Here is a 27909-nt window from a genome sequence, read left to right on the forward strand (position 1 = left end):
GATTATTATAGCAGAACCAAAAATGTTGACGTAGGAAGCAGACACGAGCATTAGAATATCTCCATCACATGTTTTTCCTGTGTTGAAATCCTTTAATTGTATTTCAGGCAATATGAGAACCGATAAACACTGATATTTGATTCAGTCCTGATAAATAGAGAACATTTATTAATGTACACAGAGCGATCGTACATAAGTAAGATGCACAGCAGTTTTATTGCAATTTTTGAGGATAGAAGAAATACTGCTATTAGATTCAATGTGTTCTGCACTGATAAGCAATCTTATCTCTATTTTAGTTTAGGACAGCAAGGTTAGATTTCATTAAATTTTTAGATTTGCTATTTCCCAATTTTGATTAAAGGCAATGGGATGTATAACATAGCTTTTTTATACATAAAGGAAAAGTAACTGGATTTTGGGAAAGAGTTTTAGGTCATCTGTTTTCTGTCAGCTTGCTGTAATGCCACATTATGTCAGAGAAGTCAGTTTCAGTGCTAACGGTAGGGGAGCATGAGTGGGTGATGTTTGGCATGCCACTGAGGCCCCTCTGTCGCCGTAATCCTTTTGTTCTATTGTATCATTCTCCTTACTTATGTAAAACATCCTTGTAGCTCCAAATGTACGAACTTCCACTTGAATTACAAGGATTATGTTCATACTCCAGGGGGAAAGGCTTCAGTTTTTTTACTCATATCACAATTGTGTTCATTTGTTTCAGATGAGCATGCTTACAAATACAAAGCATAGTTTATTATCTCATGGTCGCGCATAGAAGTATTTCACCTGATGGCAGCAGTAAGCTAAACATCAGCCTCAGGTACCCAGCCACAGACACAGCTGCACATGTGGCAGTGAGGGGTTTCAGCTCTGCTTAACTCTGCAGCAATCGCCTTTGAAGATGCTTCCAGCTCTGCGCTTGGAAACCTTGAAGCCAAGGGACAGCACTGTGATTGAAGCCCTAGTGATCAATCTACATCCCTGGTAATTGCACAGCATGAATATCAGGTTGGCTTGTTACGCTGTAGGGAGTGAGGCATATGCCTTTGTGTGACACCAGGGAGTAAAGCTGGGCATAGGAGCCTTGAAATGGTTTTCTCACAACAGGATATTGGGTGGGAATGTGCTAGTGAGCAAGACCCAGTTATCAAACATGAAACACACAACACCAGATGTGCACAAAATATATTATCCATTGTTTACACCTGCTATAATAAGGTTATAATTGGCCTAAATCTGATGGTTTCCCAATTCTTTCACTTACATCTTCGGTTGCCTGTAGCACCAGAATGTTAGATAAAAACGTACAAAATGAAGATGTCAGTATTCAAACTATGAAGTCTTATTTGAGGATCCGCACAACCGCACAGTAGTGGAGGATGGCAAATAAGGAATAATTAATACTGAATGTAAAAGAGGCTGGAGAGGACAAGCCACAGGATTTCTTGATTTGAAGCCATTTCTCTACTAATGATCTTATCATGGTTAATTTTATCCTCTCTCCTAAAAGGCTAGAACTCTTACATTTAGCACATTTTTTTTTTTAAACACTGTACTGATCTTTAATTGTATCCTTCTCTCTGGCCCGCCCCCCCGCCCCACTACACATACACGCACAGTCCACACTGTCAAACCTTTTCATTTCTCTCCTCCTCTCGGAGGATGTTTACGCTCTCTGTCCCCTTTCCCCTGCAGCCCTTTGTCTGTGTGGCTTGCTGATTGTTTTCACCTGCCCACTGCCCATAACTACTCTGCGCTGACTCACTGATGATGGCCTGTTCTATCGACAGCAGCCACTGCTTATGATGTTGATGGAGATGCTGTGGGTGTAGATACACCATACTCATTTTGTCAGACAGAAGAACACAACAAAGAATGTTTTAAAGGCAGCAAAAGCAGATTTGTCCGTGCGATTAATTTTGGATCTTAAAAAAGGAGAGTGGAAAGCATTCACCCTCGAAACAAAATGTTGACTGCTTTCTTATGATCTTATTTTTCTAAAGTTAAAGAAATATGTAAGTGAGGAGACTCTAATCTTGTCTGATACATATCCTGTCCTTGAATTGTGAATCACTCTCCTCGCTGTAGCAGAGAGATCTACCTTCTTCAATGCATTACAATGTGAGACTTTGAAAAGAAAACAACATAGCTTCAGCAGTACAAACAGTATAGCATACAGTTATGATTAACAGGACTTGTGCATCCTGTAATGCAGCATACCTGCACGTTGTGCTTGTGTGAGCTTGGAGTAGACAACATCAGCCGACTCAATCAGTATTTTGCTGGTTTGGATCATCTAAAAGACAAAAATGACAAAAATGAATTTACTGTCATACCAGGGTTTCCTTAAAGTCAAGTCAAGGCCCAGGCAAACAAAACAGACGCTCCTTGTATGGTATACACAGAGATAAGAATCAAACGGTGGGTTTAGCTCTTCGTTTCTGTGTTTACGGCCACGATAACGGTTCAGTATTAGTTCAATTAAGGCAATACTTTTGCCATATAAACACTTTTATCTGATTATATTTATTGTGGTAAGATGATATTCAGAGGAAGCCGACAATTTAAAATAAATTTGGTGTGCACAAAAAACAGTTTGTAGATTTCCTTTGTGTTTAATGTAAGTTCATTAAGTGTGAGCAGTCACTATTGTATTTTATCATACAATAGTGTAGATATATCCTCAATATATGCACATAAATCACCTCTGTCAGTAGAATAATTTAGCATTATTTTAATATTTTTCTACAGAATGCATTTCCCAAACCATACCATCAGTATGTGATCTTATTAATCATCATATTGTATTTACTTTCTCTGTGTTTCATTTTATTTGTCTGTCTGGTTTGATGCATTTTTTATAGAGCACTTGTAATATTGTTAAAAAATATCTAATTTTGTGTCTACAAAGTGCTACCCTTAAACATCATCCTGTAGTGCTGATGAGGAGCAGCTGGAGCAGAGCTAAAGCAGGAGGAGGGAGGCAGCTAATGACGTTTCATGCTCCTTTGGGAGACAGGAAGTGTACTGTCATACTGTGTAAATTAATGTGTGCATGTGAATGTCTTTTTTTCTATTGCTGAATTGAACTGAACTTTTTTTGGACAGTTATCTTGCCAAAGCAACAACGGAAGAAAAAAGACATGCAGAACCTGATGTCTATATCTTAATCAACTCATTATCTCTCGAAAAGGAAATTGGCAACCTGTAAATCATGGGTGTGTTGTCTTGAACCTGCAATTTATTCTGGTCTTGCGATAAACACAAACGTAGCTCAGTTGTCTGGCTTTTTTTCTATAAAAACCTATTACAATACAGTGGTTCATCATCCACGAATCTCCATGAAAAATCCAAAGTTCTGTGTGTGAAGTATGTCAAAGTGAACACTGAAGATAAAAGTAAAAAAATGCTAAATGTGCAGCGTCTATGTGCATTTATATAAATATATGGATAAAAGTGAGATTAAGTTGTTTAAACTCTGGAAACAGAGTTCCACTGAAGTTTTGTTCAGTGCAGGGTTATTACGTCTGCTGGCTTCAACCCACTTGTGGCTAACTGAGGACACAGACTTCCCACTGATATTCTAGAGTAAATGACCTGGTGTTGGCAGCCATGCTGCCATGAAGTCATAAGCTTTCACACACATGTATATATACACACACACACCAACACACACTGGGCCCCCTGTTCTTGTGCACAGAGTGTGGCAGAAGGCCAGTCTTAGGGAAACAAACACTCTGCTACCACGGCCCAACCATCAAACATGATGCAACAAAACAAGACCACAGGTCAATGTACAAACGTCATCAGCAGAAGACACTCAAAAAAAAAGTTGGAAGAGAGGCATGTTTACCATGGTGTTACATCACCCTTTCTTTTAATTACACTTTTCAATCGTTTAGGGACTTATGATACAAACTCTTGGAGTTTTTGCAACTACAGTCTGTGTCAATTCTTGCAGAATACAAGATTTCAGCTGCTCTAGCATATTTTTTCCAAAAATTCTATTGTAAACCTCTGCAACAATGGTATCCTCACACATGTGCAAGTCATCCATGCCATGGACACTGATGCACCCCAAACCATTACAAAGTCTGGCCTTTGCATCTTTTACTGATAACAGTCCGGGTGGTCCTTCTCATCTTTAGCACGCAGAGCCACAGGTCTGTTTTTCCCAAAAGCAACTGAAAGGTGGACTGTGTTATATGGCTTCTACTTTGAGTAATACAGTTTCAGATTAAATTCCTGGATTCAGGGGCAGAATGTACCCCCTGAACCCATGTGGCTATATTGATCATGGAGTTATGATGGTTTCTCATGCTGTGCCACTTGAGCGCTCGCATATCAAGTGGTCTCTATCTCAATCTTTATGCACTCAGCTTGGAGATTTCCCCAGCCTCCCTGAATCTTTTTTCAATGTTATGCAACATAGACATTGACGTTTTATTTATCGATTGATGATTCCCTGACACAGTTTAGCACAAAGTGGTCGGCCATGATCCATCCTTGCTTGGAAAGAATAAACCGTTAGTGAATGCTCCTTTTATAACCAATCATTATACTCTGACCTGGACCAAATAATTTGCTGATTAGATGTAGAATCTTCCATAAAGGTGTTACAGGTACTGTATATTACATGGAGCTATCTGTCTTTATTTAACTCTCCTCTAACATTTTTAAGTGTGTTGCTGGCATCAAGTTCTAGGATTGTTTATATTCTCTAAATGCCTTTCAATTTTACAGACTGTGTTGATTAAAGGTTACAAAAAAATAACAATTTAAGTTGTTGCTGTATTGGGAATAATTGTCCAGCTTTTCTGAAAATAGGGTTTGTACACGCAGCTTTTTATTACTGGACAACTTCAAGACACATAGTAACAATGCAACGTCAAATGGTGAAAAATGTTGTGTTCTTCGAGGAGAGGTAGGAGGAAGGGTATGAAATTAGACAATAAGAAGGTGCAGTTTGACAGCTTTACAGGTCACTGAGGGGATTTGGGTTATATCTAGAAGGAGAGGTGGGAACAAGTCACCGTTTTGAAAGTGACAAGTAGGTCTCAAGTCTTTCCAATCAAGTTTGAGTATTTCCAAGTAAAGATATGCGAGTCCCAAGTCAAGTCCAAAGTCAAGATGTGGAAGTGCAGAGTCAGGTCCAAGTCCTAAACTTTGAATTTTCGAGTCCTTATCAAATAATATCAAATAGAGAACCATAATAAATTATTTCCAGAAATAACAACTGCTTCTTAAAAGGTGCATTTATTTGCCAAAGTAAGCAGCAAGTGCAACTGAACTTGATAAAACATAAAAAGTGTTGGGGTTGCACTGCAAAACATTAGATAAATGGATTAAAAGCCTCCATATTAAACTAGCAAGCTTGAAAACGTACTTACCCATGAAGATAATGTTAACTACCAACTAATCACTGTGACGGCTTTGACTTCTTTATCTAGCTTCAAATGTCAAATGAAGTTGGACGTTGTGGCCTCCCCGTCCGTAATTTTCGACCCGTACGTTTTGCATACTGCAGTTCATTTCTCGTTAACCACTTGGTAATTTGTGTAAGCAAACAAAATTATATTAGGTGTCATTTTTCCCAACTGGGACCCAGTGACGTCACGGTAAATCTTTGAACATCTCTTCTGTGACTTCACTGTATGTTGTGTTGGATCTGAGAATTCTGGGTAGTGTATACTAAGTATTTTCAAGTCAAAAGGTCAAAGTAAAGTCGCAAGTCACTGACGTTAAAGCCCAAGTCGAGTTCAGTCCTTTAAGACTCTATCAAGTTAAGTCAGAAGTCATTAGAATTATGACTCGAGTCTGATTTGAGTCCAAGTCATCTGACTCGAACTCACACCTCTGTCTAGAAGCCTTGTAGAATTCCTTCAGCTGTGTGAACGCTTGAATCAAACCTTTATCATTCTGGCATAAACATTGGGAGCACATTGTTCATCTGATTTGGGGTTTGTCATTCATTTTGAATATTTTTGTAGATTATATTAGAAAAGTAGGTTTAGTCAGATGTTATAAATTATAAGGATGTCTCACATGAACACAATGAAAGAGTGTGTATTCCTCTGTGTCCAGAAAAGTACCAAACTGAAATCTTTCTCAAAAACATATGTTCATTTGCAGCATTAACTGTTTGCCTGACAGCACCAAATTCTGAGACATTCGACACACTCTTTCCTGAGCGTGTTGGTTGTTTACCATGTCATAGGCATTGAGCACTTTTCGTAAAAGCTCAGGCACAGGACCCTGAGCTTCCATGGTGGGGTAGGTCTCGCTCAGGTCCACTGTTACCGTCAGTGATCGCTCACTGTTCATCAGCCAGGTGGAAACAGTTAGGATACACTGCTTCATGTTGGCCGCAGGAGTCAGGCCACAGAGCTCCTTAAAGGAAACCATGGCATTCTGAGAAGGAAACACATGGATAAAAAACAGGTTTGGGGTTATTAGCAGTTGACAAAGGGAGCCTGTTAATCATAAATTCCAGTTCTCTGTGGCTTTCTTTTTTCTTCTTTAAGTATCAACAGTATATGCATTTGATCTTAATGTCAGTGGGCTTCTGAAATGTAATACTAACCTAACTAGGTGCCATGGAAAGGCAAGTGTTGAATAATACATAACAAATAAATCAATAAACATTCATATTAATCATGTGGTATCGTATTGGTCCTTGTTTGCACTGCCAACTACGTTGTATTTCTATTACAGAGAAATCAACCAAAGTAACTTCCAATTTATCAAAGACAGATTCCTGCATAAATATTGTGCTTAGCAAAAAAAAAAGTGATTGTTGGTCAAATGGAGTGAAAAACTTTGCATATAATTTTTGAAGATGACCTCGAGTGAGGAGATTTAGTTAGGGGGAATTATGATACTCCCGTCTGCCAAGTAATGCGATAAGATAGGAAAGTGTTTGTCTTGGTGACGATAAAATTATACACTTCCCATAATGTCAGTTTGCTCTTTCATCAAAGGCTCCAGAGCCAAACTTCTGACCAAAGCCTGGAGGTGCTAAAAATAAAGTCAGTCTCTTGTCCATCTCTTTCTTACTTTATTTCTTTTTCCCATGGCTATTCTATCCAAGTCAATATATCTCTTTGCACCTACTGCAAATATCACACTTTGGAACTGTCAAGTTTTAAGAAAATAACCTCTCTGCTGCTGGTTAAATAAAGAAAATTAAGTCTCAACGTGTCCTGTTATTAAATTTAATTTCAAGAGCAAATTTTTCATCAGTGCCTGGTCTGCTATTTATCGAACCTCATGCATCTCCTTTCCAAAAAGTCTTTGAGGTACACACTTAATCCTAAAATCCAAGCTGAGTCCACTTATTGTCCACCAAATCTTTGTTTATTTGCATGTATTTAATGTTCTGCCTTTGACCTTCAGCGTAAAATAACAGCATGCTTGCACTGACAAAAAGGTCATGTAATTTATCTCCTGCTTAGAAACGATATCTGTTCACCTTCAAACTATCAATCTGACAAACATTTACACCTTGATCCATATATATGCCGGCAGTACTGTACAACAGGAGTTTTTCACCTAAATTCAGCTTCCTATGAAGTGTGCTCCAAGCTTTCCACACCACAGCTGCCACACATCTTGGTTCTCTCTGGAATATGCAACTGCTTCTCATCGTGTTTGATTTCTCTGCCAGGAGGGGAATTTAAGCAACCAAACCCTAACCAAGGGAGCAGGCAAGTAAGGTGACCGAAGATAAATGGACAGTTCAAGAAAATGAGTACCATTGGGTAGTGTGGGCTGAGGCATGAGAACATGAAGTCAGACTCATAATGAGATACATTGAAGAAACACAACTCAGGTACTCAGCAGACAGAGACTGAACGACAATATAGGAGAGGAAAAACATTCAAGAGAGAGCAAGGGATCAGTCCACGAATTCTGCTCACTGCTGTCTCCCTGGGCTAAACCTCCGGGCCTGCAGAAAAATGCTCATACCTTAGAGGATATGAAGTTACTGGGAAGCCTGACCTTCCTGGAGACTAAAGTGGGTGGGCAGGGAACACTGCATCTGTATGCACAGCCTCATACACTACAATACAATGGTGTAAGCGAGACTGCGCTGAGTCTCCGAATTAAAACCCACATTGTGCTAAAGAGTGTGTGTGTGTGAGTGTGTGTGTGAGCTATGAGCATTTGTGGTTGCGTGCCTTTAAGTCTCAGTGTGGTCTGAGCTGAAATTATTAGCAAGCTTTCGTATAATTCCTTGCATGTGTGCAAGGAACCACATGCATAAATGTTTTTTGATCACTTTTGTGCAATAAAAGCCGGATTCCAAGTCAAAGTGTTACAAACCCCAACAGGAGGCTTGTGTTTTTAATTACTCCCTTCCCCCACTTTATTCCTCTTCCAACATTCCCCAAATGAGAGATCCGTATCTGGTTACAACACGACTTTTGTTTCTGTTTGGCCAGCTCGCTGTTACTCTTTCTGCTTCTGTCTTTGCATCTCTCTTGTATTTGGCACACAGTACTAACATGTCGATGATGGCACATAAATGTTTCAGCAAATAAAGAAACTCCAGGCAGGTAGCGCTCCTCCAACTACATCTTCTATGGCAAGGATCACTGGGCACTACAACTCCTGCAGAAAGATATGATTAAAAAATTATCTTCTGCCTTGCTCCACATATGGAACACGGCAGCCTATCTTATCTGATTTGTCGTTTTTGTGGATTCCCTCTTTTTGATAGTCAAATTCACCCCCTCATTCTTTTATTATTCAAATCAGACCACATGGAAGCGTTGTTTTTTTAAGGAAAAACAGAAGTCTTAAAAGAGTTTAATGATCTTAAATAATGACTTTGGAAATCTCATAAGCATGTTTGTGTATGTGTGCGTTTGCTTCAGGGCTAAAGCTGTATGACCCTATTATCTGTAGTTTAAGTGAAAATTAGCACAAAAATATGCTTTCTAATGTTAATATCTATTCTCAACTTCCAGTTAGGAGATATAAAGCTTCCAGGTCTGTTGGTTTGCGGGCTATTGGCTCTTTTGCTGCCCCCTCAGTCTGCCCACTGATCCAGGGCTCAAAGACTCACACAGCTGGCCTATACAAAGCCTTCACAGCTGTCCTTTATTTTTACATTTAAAAGAGACGAGCGTTATTCTGCAAACACTTTAATTTATCCTCTTTGTAGTATCCTTCTCAACTTCACAACATTAATTTATCTCATGAACTTTTATCTTCGTTTTAAAAAAGACAAATTTACATTTCAAACCTGAGGAAAACCTGGCACGGTGAGCGGTTAGAGCCGCTAGCGTTGTTTGATCAGGTTAACACAGACTCATATTCAATCACCTTCTGACATTTTTCATTCAGGACCACAGATTAGATTCTGAAGCCATTCGTTATGAAAGATGAATTATGGCACAGATTAGTGTCTTATCTGTGACACCTGGCTGGACTGTGATTAATTCCAAATTTAGCATTAGTTAGTAGATTGCAATTTTACAAAAGTAATGGTGTTTTATTCGTCTGTGTTAAATTTGCAGGTCTGACTGACATTTCCTGCCTTATTCGTCACTTTTCATGCTGACCATGCTAAAACAAAATTTAGGCTGGAGACATGACATGTTGGAGTGACATTTTTAGATGAACCCAAAAAGTAACAACACGATTAACTTTATGATATAGTTATCTTTAGTCTTGTGCTGGAATAATTCTTTGGGCAAAATTACTAACTCATTGATTGTATTGTCACAGTATTTTCTTTTGTTTGTTTGTTTATTAGTTTATCACAGAACCTTTTTTTTGTTCTTATCCTATCCCTGTACCTCAAAAATAGTATAATGGTTTAGACTCGTCCCTTTTTGAGTTTAAACTCACTAAGAACACAAAAATAGTTTTCTTAGCAGGGTATCAAATTATTTAAACGATGGCTGATTTCATAATAAGATTATTTCCACAACTGAAAAATGCTGGACAACATGCCACAGGATGTTTAATCACTTCTTCGCTAATTAGTTTGGTCTGTCTTTTGTTTGCTGTGCCATTAAAGTGACGTTACTGTTTACTGAGGATGGACAGACAGACTTAATTTATGTGTTTATGGCATGGATACATAAACTGGTATGTTTTATGCGTAGCTTCTGCAGGATAATAGATGATGATATTATTTTTTGTGTCCTTATACAAGGGTCAATGACACATTTTTCATTTAGTCAAGCCTGGTGGTCACACATAAAAATGTCAGGTTATTGAAATGATCTGATTGAACCTGGAGAATGAAGACTATAATCAGCAGTCTATCTATTACCAAATTTTAAGTGACAAGAGTGGAATAATTGGAATGATGTTGTCAAAGTAAAAAAAAAAAGCAGCAGTGAACAGAGGTGGTTTAAACAAAACTCAGGGTGTAAAGAAATGATCTCTCATCTGATTCCTCATTTTCAAGCACTGTCTCATTATATGTTGAATTTCCTTAATTACATTTTTTTTTTGTCATTTCCTAGTCTTGTAAATCACTTGAACATATTCAAAAAGCAAAACTGGTATGAATTGCATTTTCTTATTCATGTCTTGCCATCCTTTCACTTAGAACAATTCTACCAACCCAAATTTCCCCTTAACAGATGGAACGTGTCAGTGGAGCTATGTCAACACTGATTCAGATTTTGTCTGAAAAGAGCCTGCCACTCCATAACAACCAAAACACTACATAACAAAATGCTTGCTGACTTTTACAATTTGTTGACTGAGCAAATGAGAAAAGCTTTGCATCAAACCTATCTATCATCGCACCAAAAATTAAACTATGCGGACGGGCCTCTGCTGTTGGTCATTAGCCAAATTAACACCATGGTTGCAAATCTTCACTTGCTCATCAAGAGGAGTATCTAGGTAGTCCACTAAGTGTTTAGCAACCCAGTACTCTTCTCTGAGCAGTAATTGTCTCTCATCAATGATTGCACTATTTATAATTGAACAGCAATTTTAGTTTACAGACCCTTTTTTATTATACTAATAGAGCATAATTAACAGTAACTCTCCATTTAAAACAGCATAACAGATAAGTCAGATCAGATTTAGAGCTACTAAAGGAATACAATAATACATAGTGTTGACAAGAGTTTATAACATTTCTTCTCTCAACTTTAAAAAACATTAAAGATGAGCATGAAAGTTCTAAAATATTCTATATACGCTGCTAAGCATGTTCAAGCTCCAGAGAGCATGAAGATGAATTATCATGATGATTCCGCTTTCCGTACAACACCACCGCATTTACACCAATGCTTTTGGACGTAAACAACATTATGCATTATACAAGAATCTGATTTTCAACATTAGCAGTAAATGACCACAAAAAGCACATTGTCAGTCATCATATCCCATGATGGTCAGTCGTCTGTCAGACATAAGATTCTATTCTTTATTGTAATATTTACCGTATGTTGAATTATCTATTTACTGTGTGGGGAACCACACAGGCCGAACAACTGAAAGCACGGTTGCATAATGCAGAACAGTCTATACTAGTCTAAACTAGAATATAGAATGAACAGTCATTCTATATTCTATATCTATGGCATAATTGACATTTTCTGCATTATCATAAATGTTTTACCTCAATGTATAAATGCATAAATGCAGTAGCAAGATCTTAAATAGAGCAAATCAACTCAAAGCTCATCATTAATGGTTTTGTGTTTAACATCAATTTTAGTCATGTAGCTTCTTACCTGCACATTTTCTCTGAGGTCTGTAGCCTCCCTGAGTGGCTGTGTGGAAGCTCGGAAGAGCTCGTCCACCACTTTGATTCCTGTGGTCTTGGTGGTAGTATACTCCCGAGTCTTCCTGCCCTTCCTGACAGAAATACCCCTCTTATGTGCCTTTCCTCCACCCCGCCTGTTGGTGATGGCTACATGAACAAAAAGGGTGGTGTTGGGTAGGAACTCCCCTGTAAGAGATTGTAGGGGGACATGTCTATAGCCTGGCTGTAGGCACTCAAAAGGGATGGTGTACTGGCCAATGAACTCATCTCCAATGTAGTCATCATCCAGAACCACAAAGCGTAAAACTGCGAGTTCTGGTAGATTAATCTGAAATTCAAAAGTCTCGTCAAAAATAGGGTTGTCTCCATTCTGGGACACTGTCTTGGTTCTTTGCTCAGCACAGTCAGCTGGTATGCCATGGATCTCTATGTATATGTAGGGCTCCACCACATCACCCTTTGCAGCAGAGCCTCGAGGCTTAGGCAGATTCTGCCCACTGATGACCTTGATGTGAAGAAGCTGGGCAGACACTCCTGGCAGGGAGTCCCGAGCATTGGCACTGAAGTAGGACACCTCCTCCCTCATGATGGCTGGCCTTAAAACGTACCCACAGTTGCCGTTCTGCCTGAACCATCCTAGGTTAAGGTCCATCATCAAGCCTGGAGTCTGGTAGTTCATGGCCACAATCTGGCAGCCGCACTTCCAAAAATCCTGGGGGTTCATGTTGCTGGCATCAATCCTCATAGGTGTGGGATATACTCTGGATAGGAAGCGCTTGTTATAATAGACAAATTCCTCTGGAAATTCATTGGCAAATCTGTTTGCATCTACCTCATTGAAGGAACACATCTCCCAGTATTTTTGGTCCCTCTTAGAAATCTCAAAGTCCCTGAACTGCACTGACTTGCAAAGAGATACAAGGTCAGATAGCTCCCTGCACAGCCGAAGTCTCTTGCAGCCCAAGCCATTCAGTTGGTACTTCTCATCAGCTCCAACTCTGCGGGACATTTCCAGACCCTCCTCCTCATCTGTCACATCCCCCTCAGCATCAGTGCAGCTGGGCGGGAGCTTTTTACTCTTCAGCAGGATTTTACCTTTAAGTCTCTCGGGAGAGGGTAGGTAGTTTTCCTCTTTATTTGGGGGATCCATGTAGAGTTTGTCCCCGAATATTTTCTTCATGTGTTGTGCCATGACCCTTTGCTGAGGGATACAGCAGTGAGTTACCAAGCAGAGAATCAGGGGATACTCAGAACTTTCAAAAGCGTACTGGTTTATAATGTCCAGAACTTTAGAGAAAGCCAGTTGTGAAGCCACAGAACTACCTACATACACCACTGGTTCATTATCAGGGCCATCCCACACTATGACCTCAATGCTGCGACACCCCATCCTTAGACCACGGATGTAGCTGCTAATGTCCGATGAACCCCAGAAATGATCATCAAGAAGGGAGGCATTATGCGACGAGTTGATGTAGTAGTGGGAGAGAGGCTGGGTCATATCTTGGCACACACGTTTGTGCTGGGGGTCGAAAATGTGGCATTCAGAGGACAGGAGGTAGTGTGTAAAACCATCAATGGAGAGGTAGCCCCTTTCTCTACCCTCAGCAGATGGTTCATATTTCTGAACAATATTCCTGCACATTTCTTCTGTAACACCCTCCACACCCTGTTCAACCTCCACAAATAGCATCAGATCTTTACTGTCCAGATACTCCTTGTTACTAGAGAACTGAACCAGCAGAAAGAAAATTTCTGGTCTTGTGCAGAGCTCACAATAGGCCTCCACAAATGTGTCCATATTAATTGCTTCTCCATATTGGTCTTTTGCTTTCTGTAGTTCCTTAAATTTCAGCTCTATCCTAGCCTCTTTCATTCCAGGATTGAGCCCTTTGATTATCTGAGTGGCTCTGAACAGGTCTATGAGTCCTTCCTTTTCCATATCTGCAAGCTCAAACACTGACCCAATCCAAGATGTCCGTAGGCTTGGTTGACTGGGTTCCACCATGTCCACAGTGTGGCGGCCATAAGACACCAGATATCTTAGGCCCATGACCCATGTGCTGACAACATCTGCTGTACTAGCTACCAAATCCAAGGACTCATAATTATCCCCATAGATAATAGAAAAGGCGCATTCATCAGGGAACTGATCTGAGAGACCATTGCTGCGCAGAACAGGAGTCTTCTTTCCCAAACGGACCTCCTTAATGCTCTTGATTTCCAGTTTGGCCTTCTCTGAATCTTTCTTGGATGGCTCCCAACGTAGCCAGTGCATGTCTGGATCCAGCAGGAAGTAGCGGTTGTACATACGCGAGTTGGAGCGCACTTTCTTCATCTCACAACCCTCCATCATAAAGGCCATGCAAGCAGCAGTGCTGTTGATCTTACGGTCCCTTGGCATCGAGCTGAAGGACACGGTTTTCTTCCTCACCTGCCTCTGTTTGGAACCATCCTGAAAAAAAGAATGGGTCGGGGGAAGGTTGGAGTAGAGAAAGTTTCATTGGTTACAGATTGCTATCTAAATCAAAAAAAGAAACAGTGATGAATACAAAAGTGAAATTAGGACCAAAAAAAAGGAGAAAACTTTGCTCTTCAACTGGAGAGCAGCTTTACATCGTGGAAGGTATGCCAATTGAATCCTAAATGAAAAGTCATTTATTTATTGTTATATTGCTAAAAGTAAGAGATAGACAATGATGTTACATAGCATCCAAACTTTTCTAGAATTAATGTTGTAAAATCTGAGCAAAAATAATTAGAAAAAGAGAAATTAAGTATCTCTAAAACTACTAGTAGGTCATGGATATGTTTTAAAACACAAATACAGTTCAGTTATATTGCATAACATTTTTTTGAAGCAACAGTAACTTCTGGGGTCTTACTTTAAGACAAACTGTAAAATACTGTACAGTACACAGGGTCTTATTGCTGTAATGACCGGCAAATGACTGAGGATTTTATTTCTAGCTTGGCTCACGTCCCTGTGATACCATTTCACAAACAAAGTTAAGGGCTTTAAAATTGGTTTCATGTTACCTTTTTACTGCAAATGTGATTTGCTGATTAAATATTCATCCTGTGGGCAAGCTCTCATAAATACATTTGTTGCCAGCCAGTTTCAAAGACAGAAATGTTTGCTGCATCTCTCAACAATAACCAAAGTAAAAGCTCAACTTGTAAAAACAGTAAAAGAGGTGCATTACACAACCTGCACTGGCAGGGCTGAACTTCAGCAGCTTTTATGTTCACTGGTCCGGCTGACTGTAAGCAGACTGTGCTGCCCTATTTCCACACGGGCGTGTTGATTGCTAAAAAGCTTGAATTCAGATGGCCTGGTTTAGAACTTGGAAACTGGGCTTGTTAAATAATGCATTCCACAGATAACTATATTAAAATCAAATCTAAACTAAGTAACAAATTAATATCATTGCTGAATTTTTTTTTGTTAAATCCCAGAAAAAAAAATCATTGCTCATGGTGATATATCATTACATCAATATCAAATTAAATAAATTCAAAGACACTTAATCTGATTATATGATCTTTTATCATGTGTCTCTAACTTTTATTCTTGGCTTTATTGTCTTTTTTTAAACAAACAAAACAAGAAAGGGCAGAGGACCACAGGTCTTTCCTTCTCCTCTGACCAAGACACTGTCTGTACAGGTCCGATGGATCCCCCATGAGCAATGTCCAACTCTAACCACACTGTAAGCACAATGAAACACCTCAGGACAATCCATCTCCCACTTGACAGCCAGAGGCAGATGACGCCTGGCAACTCATCACGATTAATGAGCCCCATTTGATGCAGGGCTGAGGAAATTACATGATCATCACTCTCTGGTTTTACCCTTGTTTTATAACCTCTATCTCTCTTTCCTGCATTTTAGTAATCAATATAATTGAATTATCTGTAATTGTTCAGAGCAGGGAAAAAATTGAACATGTTGACAACTATTTCATGTGGATGAAAATATCTCTTGGATATTGATTATCTGGTCAGTGATCCTCCACCAGACGGTATGTTGAGTCCAAGTGATTCCCGGACCACCCAGGTCAAAAGGGTTGCTTTTTTATGTGTTAAAATAGAGCTATTTAACAATTTATTGTCTCACCCTTGAGATATATATTGGCATGAATTTGTTGCTAGAGCCAATGCCAAGACCCACAGGCATATGGCAATGCATGTTGTCTTGCCAAGATTAAGAGGTAAGGGCCATGCTGTTGGTTCAGCTGAGTGAGAGTACAATTCAACATTTTTCAGAGGTAACCTAGCCATCAACTACTTCTCATTGGATGTAAACTGACCACAGCACTGATACTAGCCTTATCTTCTCTCTTTGTCAAGCTCTCATTTCCGCCAAAAGATAAAAACCCCGCCACCCCCTCAGTCATCGTAGCAGAAATGAGATAACTCTGGAGGCCATAATCAAGAGCTTACATTTCAACCCAAATATCATGCTCTTTAATCACACCAGCCCCCTCCTTTCACCTCATGCAATAGAACATTTCAGTTAACAACCCAAACCTTGCCCTTAAGGTAAGTATTGTAGCTGCAGAGGGTCAAAGGGTGTGAGGGTAATCTAGTTCTCATTAACATGCTGTTACAATTAGCTTGAACATGCTACATGCTTACAATTTACATGCAATTAGCATGCTGTTTCTCTTCTCCTTTCAATCAAAGCCAAACAGGCTTACTGTGGTTATGATAGGGATCAATTTATACACCATTCAACCAAATTTTGTTAATCAATTTCTGTATTTGCAAAATCAAATCAAAGGAGTCATATAGGGAAAGGATATGTGGTTAACAGTATGAAGATAATTATATGGGTTGCATGAAAATGCTTAAATGACAAAAGTTAGGGCCAAAAACATCAAGAATCCTAATTTAATATAGATACTTGTTTTTTGTAACTATCATAATTTCTAAATCTTTCTCTACTATCTACCATTGTTTTCTCCAACATGCAGTCTTGTTTCCCATTTCTTTTTCTCTCACAGTTTTTTGCCTGTTTCACAGCCCCCCGGGCCTTTCTTGGTTGTCAGTATTTGTGTTAATGCTTGTATGCTAAAGTGCTTCGGACTTGGCTGCCTGTTGCTGCAGTAATGTGGGGCGTATTTTGGTCATCTGCAACACCTTCCCATTCCATTTCCACTGGCAGCTCCGGCCTGGGTCAAGCACCTCCTGATACAGAGGTGAAGATGCTGGGGATTGGCTGGTTGGAAGATATGTTCTCCCAAATCCTCAGAAGGGTAACAATTTTGTCTCTTTCTCCCATCACTGTTGTTGCACCCTGACACTGGCCACAATAAGCTGACATGTGGGTCTTAACTCCAGGGAAGCAATTAATGCAACAAGCTTTAAGCTCTAAGGGAGCAACAACAACATCTCAGAGATAGCCTGGATCCCCTACTGAATTAAGTATGCCAAAACAAAACAACTCTTACCTTTTTTGTAGTCCAAGATGGGTACAATATCTTTATAGACTTCTAGAAAAAACATGCTTAAATCATCGATAAAACTTAGACACATCTGCCTTGCTCTCCTTTACAACCTCATTCTGCTATGAGTCCTGGAATTCAGCACCATCAGATAAATTAATCTCTCTAGCGCCGACCACTTGTGTGGTGCATGAACAACCGTACTTCTGTGACACAAACTGAAAAATACTGTAACAGCTGAGGTCCAAAAAAGGTGTGATGTAGCCACTGTACTGTAAAATTTGAGAATAATCAAAGTGCTCAGATGGTCAACCTGTTTTTAAACGCATGGATGATGAATCCATGAATCTCTCCCCAGAATACTTCCCAGTGGGACTTTGGACACACCGCCTCTTTCACAAACATGGCCCACTTCCTCCCTATTCCAGCAAATCTCCAACTATCCCATCTCCTCGTCATGGCTATGTTGGCTTCCTGCCACTCGCTCCTATCATATCTCAGCTCTAAAACGGGTCTGCTGAAAGCAGTCAGCCACGGCTCAGCTCCTCTCGCCCACAGAGCTACTGTGTCATTTGTGTGTGCAATAAGAATCAGCGAATAAGGCAACAGGGAGGCATGTGTAATGGGGAGTGAAGACAGAGCAGAGCGGTGCCCTCTTGACGACAAGCTTTCCAAGATAGGAGTCACAGTATGTGTGATCTGCTTGTCCATATGCATGCCTGAGGATCAGTGTCTACACGGATACATGCACAATGACAGACATGTAGTCACTGAAAATGCACACATTAATATGCCAAAAACTGAAATTTCTAACACGGGCACCACATAACACATGCTTGTTGCGTTTCAACAGTGAAATGATCAAAAACTATGACAATGTGACAATCAAAGTAAAATGTATCTAGCTCTAAGCAGTTATCTTCTTCACTGGCTTCATGTGGTACTCTTTCCACCCTTGAATTGTCATAAAATTGTAAGTAAATTTTTTTATTGTTTGAAACAAGATACAAAGATATAACACCTAATGGAATGACTCTCTGTAAAACTAAATTAACAGAGTGAGAATGTAATTATGTGCATTTTTTCTATGGAAGAGTGTTCACTAAATAGAGAAACCTACTAGCTCCGGCTTTTGCCTGAAGGATTTAATTGCTCACTGAGGCCATCTAACTTGGATAAGGTGGGTGAGAGGTCACCATCTGAGCATCCCTTCCTTAAATGCCCATCACCAAAAGTGCCACAGTACCTCCTCCTTCCTACATCCAAGATAGTTATTGAAACTGACATTTGAATCGTAGCACATAGAGCTTGAGACAGACGTCATTCTGCCTCTAACAGACGAGTTGAGTAGGAATAGGCATCCATGTAGAAAACACTAAAAGAAGAAAAACAGCATAAGAAAGATAAAGTGAGATAAGAAAGATTATTGTTAACTTAACTTGTTTCAATGTTTTGGCAATGCTGTATAACCGCAATACGAATAAAGCAAATGAAATCAAACTGAAAAACTAAATCCCAATTGGATGAAAAGAGATAAGTATAATCCAAGTAATATTTTGCATCAGCAACATGGTATAGTTATCTGTCATGAATCTGCCAATAAAGGATCTTGGAGTTGAATAACCGAAATGGGAAGGAATAGATAGAATTAAAAAAAAAAAAAAACAGATGAGGGAATGAGAAAAAGAGAGAAGTCGGGCTTGTCACCATTTGTCACAGTAATCTCTCACGTGGGCGACTGCTTAAAACCTCACAGCAGTGGTCTCAGCACATCTTAGAGTGATTTTTGTTGAACAACATAACGTGTGAATAGGCAAAAAGATTTCAAGATGGAATGTGCAGGCACGGTTGTGTTTGTCCCACTGCACAAATGGATTTATATTCCAGGTGGTCCATTGTGGATGACTCTTGTTGTGCCTTGAATGTAAAGCCCTGATTCTGCTATTAACCCTCTTTTCGTGCTCAGATAATATATGGAAATCCCCCAGAGAGCACAGAACAAGCTAAAGCGCCCCAAACAGTCTGACTAATTGCTGGCCCACTGAGACAGGGGAGGTCAATGCTATCGAGCTGTGGAGCCAAATACAAAAAAAAAAAAAAATGTTCTTGCTTAGACGATACGTCCATTTTTGCTCACCATTACTCATGGAAACCGCTCCATACATTCAGTGAAACGCGCCTAAGGGTTTGTTTACAAATCATATCACTGAATGTACATTGACGTGCCCACCAGTGTCAGGCTGTCCTGTGGCTTCTCTGTCACACACTACGCTGTTTTTTCCCTAGCTGCTTTCCTCATGCTTTCCATCGCTTTGCGTCTCCAATGGGCCCAATTATTTCCAGCAGAATCTATTTCATAGTGCCGTTCAGGTACACATAAATGTGTTCATGTGTATGTGTGAGTATATTTGTTGCTAAGCATGAGAAATGGAGGGAGACAGCAACAAAGAGTGTCTTTTGCAAGGTCAGGCCACATTCTGTTCACCATCTCCGCAGGGCGAACTTCCTGTCTTATCAGTCTGCAGTTGTGTTCTTCCCCATGCAAGGCATCCAAAGGCAGTCTCAGTTCCCACTCTCTCCGTATGTGAGTGATTGTGTGAGATTATGTTGGTAATTCCATAAAGGGTGTGTAAAATATTGACAGAATAATCCCTTTATATTGTAGTGTTCCCTCACATCTACCCTTCCGGATGTCAAAGTACGTGTCACAATTTAATCTGCTTTTGTTATTTAATTTTCACGATTTTTATCAAGCATCTTTTCTGCTGATCAAATCAAAAGTGTGTTTCCATTAATGTGTCCAATCTCCCAGAGCAGAATGTGCTCTGTATGTCCCCTTTGCACTGTCAGGCACTTTGTATCCAAAGTTTTATGAAAGCTGCACTACTGACCTTTGTAAGTTGATGTGATGGTGACAGAAAAAAAAAAGTTTTGGAGGAACTAACTCTTAGATCTCCTCACATCACCTCCCACTAAAAAGAAACCAGTGCACTGGTGAGCACTTTGCTTCTGGGTTAAATAATTTATTGTTATGTTTTTAGGATTCAACACTTCCTCAGCATGAAAAAGACTACTGAACCATCCATCCATCCATTATCTATACTGCTGAATCCGTTGATCGGGTCGCGGGCGGGCTGGAGCCTATCCCAGCACTCAATGGGCGAGAGGCAGGGTACACCCTGGACAGGCCGTCAGTCCATCGCAGGGCCACATAGAGACAAACGAGACAAACAACCATGCATGCTCACACTCACTCCTAAGGACAATTTAGAGATGCCAATCAACCTAACATGCATTATTTTTTGGACAGTGGGAGGAAGCCGGAGTACCCGGAGAGAACCCACGCATACACGGGGAGAACATGCAAACTCCACACAGAAAGGCCCCAGCCGGGTGTTGAACCTGGAACCTTCTTGCTGTGAGGTGATGGTGCTAACCACCACATCACCGTGCAGCCCAAGACTACTGAACATTTTATTTTATTATCATTCTTTATCTGGGCAAGCAGACTAATTTAAATTAGGAGAAGGATGCACTTATCTTTGAATCACCAATCACTAATTCAGAGGTATGATTCAGTGGTGGAGTCAGAGGTATGTTAGTTTGAGCATTAAAAATGAGACAGCTGTGTCACTTTCCAGTTTTCCTACACCCATAACAGTAAATGAAATCTGTAAGGTTTTATGCTCATGAAATGAGAGCAGCATGCCAAGTCCCTCACAGCCATTACCCCTGTACTCTCTGATGTCTATCAGATAGCTTATAACTAATACCGCATACTCCCTGAGGTCAACATTGTTTTAATTAAACAGAATTATTCAACCTCAAAGCATTCCTTTCATAGCATTCATTACCACAATTTTCCGATTTCCTAAAAGGGTTTTCAGCCATAGGCACCAGAACCAGTAATTTTGTACAGAAACAATAAAGAGATTGGTTTGATAACAGGAAACAATCAAGGTGATTCTGTTTTTGTGCCAAATGTTTCCACCCTGTGGGAAATGATCCTTCACTCCCTTAATAATATCAGACAGAGGCAGCTGTTTTGAACCTGCTCACAATGAATCGTCTGCCTGAGCCTCAGGCCAACAAAAAAAGGGAAGCCAGAGGAATTCTTTGGGTGACACAAAGACAAACACAGGATGTGGAAATTTGGTCATCCTACTGTGTTCCTTCTCAGACTGTCTGTGTAAGACAACGGCTCACTTTTAACAGGAAGTGAGAATATTGTGGCTTAAAAGTGCAAAGCAACCAAACATGGCTTTTCTATGACCAACTTCCACAGACCCTTTCTAAAGAACTGACCATTTAAAGCCTGTGGTATTCAGTGCTGCAGTTTGGCTGAGACTGACATGTTTATCACACCCAGATAGAGGAAACTGAGGATGAGCACTGGACTGATTAACAACAAATGTCATCCTGCCAGTCCTGTGATACGCAAGCCCATGGCATTTACCATGCACCTCAGATACCAGGCCTGCTTTAAATGACAGGAAGTCAAAAGATTACATGCTACCCTGCAACAAGTACAAAGTAACAAAGTACAAATGTAATTTTGGATTATAAAAGAACGAAAACATGTTAAAGGCATCTGGTAGAGTAGAAAGATTTAATATTGGATTTCCAAGTGTGAGCATCAAAGTCCTTCAAGCAAGATCTCTGTGAGTTTGTTCTACATAAATGGTGCATGAACATTTAGAGCAACAATTTGTTTACATTATATTATGATGTCTTTCCATTAGCTTTGTGGTGTGGCACTTTACGATGCGTTATGTCTCTGCACAACCGTTTCATGCCTCGTTTTCGATCAGCTCTTTAACATTGTGACTTATGTGAAGCTGCAGCAGCACAGAGGAGACAAACAACTTTGTTGTGTGCGTTTATATCATTACAATGATTTAGCAGAGGCATTTTATCCAAAGCAACTTTCAAATGAGGTGTACAGAAAAGTGTTAAGTAGTTATTTCACTGAATGCATTAGTGACAGGCTTTTAGTTCAGAGGACTTTGAATATCAGTGAGCTGGATTCTGGGGGTAGCATAACGACTGAGCACCTCAGAGATCTGTTCTGGCTCGCTGTGATCCAAAGCAGTCTCCGAAAAAAAATCAAATCAAAAACCCATACTCTGGGTAATAAACATGCTCATATATTGTCTGCTGGACTTTCAAACAAGGAAGTGTGTCAGTGTGCGCTGCTGTAGAGAGTTGTTTTCACCCACAGGTGAGGATTTTCTCACACTATCAACGCTCTGCAGTGTTTCTACGTTACTGTATAGTATCGGCTCGGCTGCTTGGAACCGTGGCTGAGGTAATGAAAAAAATTAATGACATGGTGCTTTCTACCTACAGTGGAAAACCAAAAGCATAGAGCCCTACAGTACCAAACTGTATTGTACTGCGTAATGGAGAAAGTGCTATTGAAAAGAAATATATGCCTTAGTCTGACTGAAACACGACTTTTCTAATAAATGTGAAAAACGTGAGTCTGACTGAAATGTATTAACAAGAATTTCTCAAACTCAGACTAAGATACCCAAATAATGAGGTTACTCCTGCTTTCATAAAATTAACTGGACTCATACGGGCCCAAGAGCTCTGCATATGCTCCACAGTTCCCATCCCAGGCTTCGATAGCAAAATAACAAAAGATATCAGCACACAGAAGCACAATAAGCTGGTAATAACGGAGAATAATCACAAGACATAGAATGCTTCTCACTTATAAATAAAACAAAGAGCACAGCATGTTCGAAATGTACAGAGCTGTAAAGCTATTCAGGTCACTACTCAGAATAGTACAGAGGTTCAGCAAACTAAAGTCTTTTTTTTAGCCATTTTTTTAGTTTGTGACATATTAGATTAACTGGAAAAAACTAAATACTAACAAGCTGAAAGATGGCATATCACAACCTGCTATAATGAAGTCTGATATACCTGGGTCAATGAATCCATTTTCCTCCCATGCTTGTAGACTGGGACAAGGACAGTAGTCTAATTAAATCATCTTGTAAATTTATAACTGTAGCTTGACTTACTCACACTATTGTAACTATTGTAATCAAGTTCACTAAAGATAAAAGCATGGACCAGTTTATCTAAATAACTCTGAGACATTAGGCCTTTGATCCTTAATGTATTCTAACAATTAACAATAGGCCGACTTTGTAACTGGCTTGATATAGCTGTTGGAATTCCGGTCTGAGTCCATAATTACACTCAGATTTCTGACTTTGTGGTTTTCAACATTAAAGTCTGCAGTGGGAGTTGTAAAGACCATTACATGGAAATAAGGCCACGAGTCACTCAAAGCTTAATTATTGTCTCTCGTATTGCCTGCCTTGCCAGGCTCAATGCTTCGGCCTGTCAGTGTGGGCACATAGGCATAACCTTGACGGCCATCTGCATTGCAGCGAGTGGCGGGGAGAGGAGAGAGAAGTGCCCCCTCCTGCCACCAGAGAGCCTTGCTGCTGCAGCAAAGGACACATCTGCAACATTACTATACCCTCCTTTTCTTCACCTTGCTTTTCCCTCTTATCTACTCCCTGAGCAGGACAAAGGAGAGGTGAAGATGAAGGCATAAAAGCATCCTACGTTGTCCTCTGAAAGGTTCACAGACTGCAACAGCAACAAATAAAAGCACACAACCCCACAGCCTGTCCTTGATAGCAATTCCGTGTTTGTCTTCATCTCCTCTGAGGTGAGATCCTTAACCGATGCCTACAAGGTTCTGTTTTCCCTTCGACACCTCCTCGCGTACACCTACACACAGACGCACACTCAGCCTTATTGTGAAACACACATATTATTGTGTAGGTACACACCTGCCTCGATTGTGCAGCACGATCACTGTTCAAACACCCACCGTGTATGTATTTTAAACATCCAGAGCTGTGAAGCTATTTAGATGCTGGAGTAGAAAAAGAGGAGATGGAGGATAAAATTGGCAAGTGTTCAGTGAAGTCCAGTCACCTGTGGAGGCGCAGAGTACTTTGTGTGGGTAGGAGACCAGGCAAGCTGACTCTAACACAGCGTATATGGAGCTTTTGGTAAAAGCTATTGTTTTCTCCCAAGCCCCCGTCTCTGGATTTGGCAAAAATAAGACTACATCTCTGAGCCTGCTTTGATCAATGATGCATTTTCTTTCTGACACATTCCACGCCTGCGTCCGTGAAACCCACTCAACTCTATAAATAATCCCCAAGAGCCTGATCCTTGGCTTGGCTTGGCTCATTCCGTCTCGTCAAGAGGCTGGCAAACGTTTCACGGACTGTTCCAGGGCCAGGGGAAAAAGAACTCGAGCTTGGCATGAAAACCCCGTTATCTGCGATAAGATGGGTGAGGATTTTTCTCAGGAACTCTTACCCTCTCCGTTTTATATTGATAATCTTTCACTATTACAATTAACTGGTTAAGCACACTTAGTCCATGCCTTGAATAATTTACATTACTTACAGAATTCAGTCGTATTCAACTGCGTATACTTTCTAAGGTTCTGTAGTACTTCAAATGTATTCAATGCACTTCAGAGGAAAATATGTATTTCACTTTTTACTCTGTTTAAATGATTTGATCAAAGGCCCTGTGATTACCCATCCAGATTGTACCCTACCTCTCGTCCAATGGCATCTGGGATAGGATCAAGCCCCCCCCCCCCCCCGAAATGCCACCGATTTGCATAGCATGTTGATTTTTTGACCTTCACTGTTAACATCCATCCTCAACAATTCTTCCAAGAGTGGACGTTTTCTAAAACAAAAACAGAAATCTAATAAAATAGTGTGTCGTGTGTGTTCTCTGCTGTGCCGTGTTGTTTATGCTCACAGGTGATGATTATCTCTGACCAATCAATGCTCTGCAGAGTTTCTATATCACTGTATAGGATCAGCTCAGCTGCTTGGAGCCTTGGCTGAGACACTAAAATGGAAATGGCTTACCACCACATTCCAACTGTTATGCATGAACACTTGAAAAGAAAACATCCTGGGGCTGTCCAGCCTCAAAACGATGAGACAACAGTGTGACGATTAATTACAGTGACTTTGGTGCAGGTTGGTATTAGTGCTTGGGAATCGTCATCTCATAATTCTTTTATGTATTGCTATGTAATGCTTCTTCCACTCCCTGCTGCAATGCTTTTATCTCATGTAAAGTACTTTGAATTGTTTTGTACATGGAATGTGCTATACAAATAAATTTGATTTGATTTGATTTTTGATAGTTATTGTGCTTAAAACAAACCCAGTGTTAACTCTAGCTAAACTCCATACAGGCTAAAGCAAATGGCTAGTATGATAAAGGTATAGCTTTTGATCATGTTTGCACTTTGTGGGCAGTTTGTTTATGCAAAAGGATCTGTGATCAATTGCATTTTGAATTTATCCACAACTAATACTTTGCAACAGCAATGAAAACAAGATAAATGGCATAAAATGATTATTGTGCTGCATTCCATCTCGTAAAAATGCATCTTCTATGATAAATACAACACATCCCTTTCACAGTAACACATTTGTACCATTGAAATCCAAACTGACTTTGCTCTACTGTGTGGATGTCTAGTTCAGCTGGAGTCAACATGATGGACAGAGAGAGTTTGTTAACAAGTTGTTAAGCGGAAATAAAAGCTGTAATAACAAACTAAAACAACTACATAACTGCACCATCTGTCCCACGGTTAATTCCTGTTGCATCATTGCAAGAGTCAAAAGTTGCAAAAGTAGGCCTCGGAATCCCATTTGCACCTGTAGACCTCCACAAGTATCCATGGCAGGTTTCAATATCGCACTCCATAGTCCTGTCTATACAACTGCTGACCAACAACTGTGTGTTTCCCACCACCTCCACCACACACCTTGGCATTGCTCTCTTGTATTTGTTGGTGCCTTACAAATGCGTTTTATCCTATTTAAAGAAAATCCTAATTTGACAAGTCAAATTTAATTGAAATAGACCAATGAATTAATGTTAATTTGAAGAAAAATAACTATATTGGCCAAAATAATTATGATTATGATTGGCTGCAATCAAGCAAGCTCAACATAGGTTGAAAGAGTAATGGAAGTTATAGTTGATTCTACTTTCAACACGGTTTAGAATAATTTTTTAAACGTGGATGCCAAATATAATTTTCTTCTTCATTAACTCTTATTATTACCTTCATAAATTATGGGCCCTCCTAATGATGGTCTGCAGAAATCTTTGCAATTGACACCATATTGACCAAGAGCAAGAGGGTTGACAACCGCTGAAAAGCTACAATTTATTGCTGCAAACGTCCATGGCAAAATTACAGTGCTGGTTTTGCAACTGACAGGCTCAGATGATCATTATAAGTGTCTGACAACATTATGGAAAGGATGCCCACAGAGAGAGGGTAATTTATTCTTACTTTATGCCTCTTCCATCTCAGTTGTGTCATTTCCTTTCAGTGCCTGTGTAGTTTGTGTGAGGTGCATACCATGTGATGCTTATGAAAGGAGGAGTCGCGCTGATTGATTTGAATGGGGCATCTGACATCAATGGCCATTTTTTGAGCAAGAGTATACAGAAGAAGACCTCCAGGAGATAGAGGAGAGGGAACTTTATCTGATAAATTACTTCCACACACTCCCCTCATCAAAGAATATTTTGCATCAGGAGAAGAATCTTTGGTGTTGGATTTCTTGTCCTATTTGACTTGAAATGTTCCCTACAAACACAAGCTCCAAGCCACAGCGGTATTAGTGCTGACATCCTTAGACAGCCCAAGTAGCTGCAGCTTCAATGTGTCCCAGTTCTATTGAGCTGCACTGCTCAACTTTTTTGTTGTAGCAGTTTGGAAAAACACCAACATCTTTTCTACTGCAACTTAGTAATGATACTCCACACTGATCAACACAGCTGCCTCTCAATTGGTGCAGTCATTCTGAAACAACTAACCCTCCCTTGATTTCAGAGCAATTATTTGGCCTGTTGCACATCTCAAGCAGAGACACTAAGCATTCTGATTCCCCCGTGGTCGAGTAGCAGTTCCCAGTCATGATGTTCTGCTGTTATATGAACCTATCAATATTTAACAAAAAAAGCTCATGAGATAACAGAACCATGGTTAAAAGAAAATCACAGAATTAACCTTGAAAATCAAATTCAGCTCCACCAACCACAACATTTAAACAGAACTCACACATTAACAAAATAATAATAATAATTTCATGATTTCATTTATTATACAGTTAACGCTATCAATGAACACTTAGAATTAAGCATTTTGTTAATGGATATTTTTTTTACATGTAATTGATATGTTTACCTAAGTAAAGGATTTGAATAATTATACCACCTAAACATTTCTAAAAAGAGCTGGCAATGAGGCTAAGCTGTTCCAACAGCCATTTCCCCAGCAGCGAAGATAAATGTCGGACATGGGAGGAATTGAGTGTGTGTAAATTTACGTTGAAGGGTGGACAGAGGACAGAGAAGCAGAGTGGTTCAATGTGCCCACTTTGCAGAGGAGCTGTGGATGAAGGTGACCTTTGTGTTTATTCAAAAAGCCTGACTAGCAGGACTGCAGTGAGGAGAATCCATTCTGCTCTGGCTTGATGGTCTGATACAAGTGATGGAACAGCTGAGGCGAGACATGGGTGACGAATTGGGTGTCTCTTGCATCAGAAAGAGAGAAGGCTTCTTAGCATGCAAGGCAAGAACAGGGAGAAATGGAGCTCCTATTTATAGGT

General features: G+C 40.0%; 1 pseudogene; it reads right to left on the reverse strand.

Moving 5' to 3' along the window:
• The window catches only part of LOC142371888 (uncharacterized), a 127361-nt pseudogene that overhangs the window by 9823 nt on the left and 89629 nt on the right, over positions 1 to 27909 (reverse strand).

The sequence above is a fragment of the Odontesthes bonariensis genome, chromosome 21 (assembly GCF_027942865.1).
Source record: "Odontesthes bonariensis isolate fOdoBon6 chromosome 21, fOdoBon6.hap1, whole genome shotgun sequence".
Lineage (NCBI taxonomy): Eukaryota > Metazoa > Chordata > Actinopteri > Atheriniformes > Atherinopsidae > Odontesthes > Odontesthes bonariensis.